The following is a 6,335-nucleotide window of genomic DNA, read 5'->3' on the forward strand; positions in this document are numbered from 1 at the left end:
CATTCATTTTATATGGCTTACATGTATATACTAAGAAGATTTACAACCAACGAATTTTATTGGCATTCATTTTATATGGCTTACATTAAGATAGATTTATCCTCTCAACATTTTCAACTACTAATTAAGGATTAAGATAGATTTATCCTCTCAACATTTTCAACTACTAATTAAGGATTAACTACCCACTTTCCTAGTAATATAGAATAGAACTCACATAAACTAATCTTACATAGTTTATAATTATTATATTACAGAGATACAGGATTGATAAGCAGAGAAGCAACTAATTCCTTTAGCACAATGCTAGCATAAGTATAGCCATCTTCATCCTTGTATACAACATCGATGACACGTGCAAGATTGAGAATTCACACGAGGAGTGGCATAGGAACTGAAGTTGGATAGAGGCACTCTTCGTTTATCTCTTTCCATGCATCGTTAACCTGTTTGCGAAATTCATTTATAGCTTCCTCTTCTGTGGCTCCAAACTGTTTCATGTAACATTCCACGGCTGACGCAACATGTCCTCTCTTTTGCTCAAACTGTAAATTTATATATTGTATACAAAAGAAAAAAAAAAAATCAATTATAAGCCTAGCTAGCCTAGCTTCATTTGTGAATGAATAAATAATGCTACAAAAAAGGACAAATATTTGATAGGTACTATGTTTCACCTTGTGGGATAACACATCGTCCATGAGTCTGCAAACTACCGATGATGCCCTTTCTATCTTAGGCTTACTGAATAACCAATCCAAGGAGTGTTTGGTAACTTCATCTCCCATGCCAACAAAGGAAGTGGTCGCCAGCATTCCGTACGCCGAGGTAATAAGAGCCACAGGCATATGTTCCTCCATTGTCGGTATGTGTTTCTTGTGAAACCATTTGGCCTCTTCGAAGTAAGCTCTCACTTGATATTTCATCTGAAAGAAAAAATAAAAATAAAACCACCAACCAAAATTATTTTATAACATTAAGACTCGCCATATTTATAACTGGTTTTATTTATAATTATTTGTTTTTATATGGTCGTTTGGTGTTTTAATTATTACTATGGTTTCTTATTTTTTTTGGGACAAGCATTATCTTTTCTAAATAATTAAAATGTCAAGTTTGTAAAATGTGGACCAACTATAGTTTATATATTGATGTAACGAAATCAATATAATAATTTTGCCTTATTTCTCTCCTTTTTCACGAAAATGCTTCTTTCTCCCCTTGGGTTTAGGGGAAGAGAACAAGATGCATGTTTTTTCAGGAGGTTCTTACTGCATGTTTAGCATAGTCAACGCGATATGATTTTCCTAGTTTGGTCATTTCCTTTGCAATTTCACTATAAACGTCCAAGAGTGCTCTGCAACAAATCTACATGTAGTCTGGAAGTTGACCAATCATACAAATGTCCCATCTGAAAATAAAGTAATGCACTTTATATTAAATAACATGTTTTACCAAATATATACCAAGTACATTAATTAGTTATGTTCATAGAAAATGAGAATTCGAACCTTTCCGCAGCTTCAGTAAAGACCTCTAGTTCTTCAAGTGTGCCGTACACATCATAGATATCGTCAATAACGGAGGTGATTGCAATGACTTTGGTCAGCGTCCTCCTTGCAAGGTAATATTGAGGCTCAAAATAAGCACCCAGAATCCAAAAGTAACACTCAATTACTCTATCTCTTGCAAAAGGTAGCTTTTTTGCAAATTCCAACTCCTTCCACCACCTAAATCCCAATCAAAATATATATATATATATATATATCATTTTCAAGTTTCTTGTTATATTTATGTATATATAATTTTTCTATGCTAGTTAAAATAATCTAGTTTTTTGTGGGTGTCTAGTTATATTATTTGAAACAGAACGATCTTTTATCTAGTATTAGAATGTAAACGCCTACCAAAAACTGGGCGACCTCACCTACCGTACCAAGTTTTATACATATATATATATATATAGACTTACAACTTTGTCAAATCTGGTAATACCTTGCAATATCTCTTAGTTCCTTCTTGTGCACTTGCTGAAGAAAGTTGAAATCTAACTTTGCGAAAGTTAGAAGAACCTCATTGTGTGAAGGGTCTTGGGGATAGATGGACATGTAATACCTTGCCTCTCGCCTAGGTAAGCCTCTTCGGATAGGCCGATTCAAGGCACGAGCAACTTCATGTGACAGAGGGTGGCTCAAATTGGATGCTACACGCTCAAGATGGGTGGTAGTAAAGGCAAGAGCTTCGTCTAGTATATTTTCTCCATGAACCCTAAGGTGTGTAGCTTCGTATAAACTTAGCATTCCTCGAACATCATCAACAAGCGATTCCTTAAATTTCCCTTCCACATCCTTGAACTTGCTGAATATATCTGCTTAATTCACCACCCAAACTTTGTAAATTAGTTCTTTATTAATTTTTATAACAATTATATATAGATATGTGATATAAGTGCTTCAAAGTGCTTGATGCAAGTGCTTACCACAGGGACTATTATAACCTTGTTGTCTAAGCAACCGAAAGCAGAGAGCAACAGTGTAAAGGTCAAAATCATTTTTCATTTTCATGGTCACCATAGTTGCAACTAAGAGTGTTGATTTGCTTCAAAATTTCTTCAATTTCGCTTTCAAAATGGTAAGCCACGCCTAAGCGCTGAATAGCATTAATCAATTCGAGCTTTTCCAAAGGATTATTGACAGGAGCCACTACCATCTTCTTCACTTGTTCCTTCAACTTCCGAACCTTTCTATTTCCTACAGAAAGCCCCAAAAAAAAAAAGCTCGACATTATTTTTGTATTAAAGAAAACAGAAGCACAAGAAATAACATTAATTAATAAGTAACAATTTTTTATTTTTATTATTATTATTATTATTATTATACCATAGAGTCAGAAGTAGCATATGACAGGAAATGGTCACCCCAAATGCTTGGATGAAAATTGGCAGAACGGCGATTCACATCGGATACATTGGCAGCAGCATTTGGAATTGGAATGGTTGATGGAACTTGAACTACCATTATTTCGGTAATATGAAAGTAATAGGAATTGGATATGTAGAATTTTTTTTTTTTTTTTTTTTTTGTTTTTTTGGGTAAGTATATTAAGCTTGTAGCTATGGTAGTATGAGTGGAAGAGACTGGTAATGCTCTCCATTTATAGAAAAAAAATCCGAGTACTGAGAGTGGCTAGCTATTTGCTCAGCATCTATTTCCACAGGTAAACCACGATCGATTGAAAGGAAAGAAAGAAAAATATCAAAAATAAAAAGCACGTGCCAATTCGATTTGCATTATTTAACTGCCATTAATTTCATAAGTGGTGCCCATATATAGTACCAAAGGCTGATAATATGAAAGTGGTAGGAATTGGAACTTGAGCTGCCATTAATTTCTTTGGGTAGTACTGAGACTGGTATGCTCCCTTTCTATGCAAAAAAATAATAATAATAATAGTAAAATAAAATAAAAATAAAAAACAACGTACTGAGAGTGGCTAGATAGTTGCGTAGCATCTATCTCCACACGTAAAAATAAATACGAAAGAAACAAAATATCAAAAATGAAAACACGTGCCAATTCGAATTGCATTATTTTCACTGCCATTCGTTTCATAAGTAGGGCCCATATATGTTACTGGGCGAACTTTTGTTTTTTTTGGGGCTTTTTTTAAAGAGGAAAGGAAAAGTTCGTTCCGGTACTTTTTATTTATATATGAATACGAGGTATAGCTACATAAGTTGCATGTGGACATCATTTAATAGTATTAAATATATTTTATTAATTTTTTATTATATATAAAATTAAAATTTTATTGGATTAAATTGTAATATATATCTAAGATATTACAAATGATATTATTAACTTCAAAAATAATTTATAAAAAAAAAATAGTATAGATAATTAAAATTAATGTGCATAAAAAAAAAAAAAAAAAAAAGAGAGAGCAAACAAGAGACATGGTCGAGGAAGAGGATAGCTCAGGGTTTAACATCTCTATTTATACTATGAATGCATGGATTCAAATCATACGACAACAGGGATCTAAAGATAATTTATAATTTTCAAAAAAAAAAAAAAACACAAGAGACACGGCCGGCAACAAGGGGAAAAATTTGGATCTGATTACGATAACGAGCCCATTGCTCTAATAAATATTTTTAGGCCAATATTCAGTGTTACAAAAAGAAGACCTTTTTAAAAAATTAAAAAAATGAAGGGACCCAAAAATTGGTTTTTTTTTTTTTTCTCTCCTTTGACATGACATCTCGACTTTTAGAATGAGACTATTGATGTAGAGTTAAGCAACTACATTTGTACTTTTTAATTAATATATATATATATATATATATAATTTTTTTTAAAGAAAATTTGACAAAGAAGTCTGTGATCAAATGCTTAAACACCACGCGCCACACAACTCCTCCGATAGTCGTCTATAAGTGATAAATTTTGTGGATTTTTGACCATCTTAATCTCTCTCTCTCTCTCTCTCTCGCATAGAGAAAATTTAGGAACCTCTTAGAAAGGGGAAAAAAAAAAACTCTCGCAGTGAAAGAAAGCGAGGGGGAGAGAGAGAGAGAGAGAGAGAGAGAGAGAAGGATTGAGCTTCAAACTTCATTAAGTGAGTCTCTGCCTTTGTCTTCTTCAGGTGGGTTTTTCATTGCTTTGCTCTATTATTGATATTGGACATTACATTTTCACTGTAGCTTTCCTTTCCCTTTGAATCCCTCAACTCTAAATATTCTCCACCTCCATTTCTTTGTACCCTTTTTGTTATAAAGAGAGAAAACAGGATTGGAATTGCAGTCTCGCAGATCCGACTCATTTTGCCCTACCCTTCAAGAGGTCAGCGATTCTCAAAGTGTTAGACTATTTGTGTTGAGGTTTTTCTTTTTTTTTTTTTGTTTTTTGGTAAACGTGTTCTGGGTTTTTCTTGTTTGTTCGGTATTAATCAAGCTAAGTTCCTGTTCATTGTAATGTCCAATTTGACCATTTATTCAAATGTTAAAATAACATAATTTGAGAAGAAGAAAAAGGGCATATTTATATTTTCAAAGGGGCCCGAAAATTGGAACAGTATTTGGCATTCTGGCTTTTATATATAGCTATAGATACAATCCGCCCCTACCATAAGATATTTTGATGGAGAAATATATTTTTTTATGCAACATATTATGGAATATTGGCGACGGAATGAAATTTCATTTCGACTAGTAGAATTTGGGAATATATATAATAAAACTTTTCTCTGGAGCCAAACTAATTTAATAATTATAAAAATATTATAATTTAATGAAATTATAGTTAAAAATATATTAGCTTTAACAAAAAGTATCCATGTTGTTCATATATTATATATCAGCATATTTATTGATATTGTAACAACTTTAAAAAATAAATTATTATCTCAAATAATTTTATATAAATATTTTATGTTATGTTGAATTTTGGATATAAGATACCATATATTTTTATAATATATAGCTAAATATTATTATGTCGAGACAAGATTCCTTTATACAGGACTAAAAATATTATAACTTATTACAATATAGAATTTATTCTTATTTTATAATTATAAAAATATTATAATTTAATGGAGTTATGGTTAAAATATGTTGGCTTTAACTAGAAGATGTTCATGTTGATAAGTTATTATATCCTCTAAAATCTATTGATATTGTAATAATTCTAAAAAATAAATTATTATCCCAAATAACTTTACATAAATATTTTATGTTATGTTGAATCTTAAATATAAGAGACCATACATTTTCACAATATATAGCTAATTATTATTATGTCGAGGCAATATTCCTTTACATAGGATTAAAAAAATCATAATTTATTACAACATATAGTTTGTTCTTGTTTATAATTGATCCAAGTTGGTACCAGATTTTTTTATGGCTCTATTGAAGTTACTCCAAAATAAGGTACAACAGTTATTAATGTTATAAGTATCAAAATGTTTATTAAATTTATTTATTAAATAACATTTATTAAAATATCATTAAGGGTATAATCATAAAAGAGTTTTACTGTAGATATATTGAAAAAGGAAATAATTAAAACATAGTGATAGAACTCAGTTAACACATCGTACATACCCACAAAATTCATCTTCAAAATTAAAATTTTGATTCACATAGTAATTATTTCATAACAAACTCTTTTATTAATATTTACTTATTTTAATTTTCCATTACCTACTTTATAGTCTAGTGCTGAAAATATATAAACTAAAAGTAATTTGAACCATTAATTCAGTTATATCAAATAGAATTACATATGAGAGTATGAGAATAAAATAAGTTATGTATATTATTGATGTTG

At 30.7% G+C, this 6,335-nt stretch overlaps 1 pseudogene; it reads right to left on the bottom strand.

The window, feature by feature from the left end:
* Positions 1-251: 251 nt before the first annotated feature.
* LOC125418225 ((-)-germacrene D synthase-like) lies at positions 252-3,068 on the bottom strand (annotated as a pseudogene).
* Between the last annotated feature and the right edge of the window lie 3,267 nt (positions 3,069-6,335).

The sequence above is a fragment of the Ziziphus jujuba genome, chromosome 1, assembly GCF_031755915.1.
Source record: "Ziziphus jujuba cultivar Dongzao chromosome 1, ASM3175591v1".
Classification (NCBI taxonomy): domain Eukaryota; kingdom Viridiplantae; phylum Streptophyta; class Magnoliopsida; order Rosales; family Rhamnaceae; genus Ziziphus; species Ziziphus jujuba.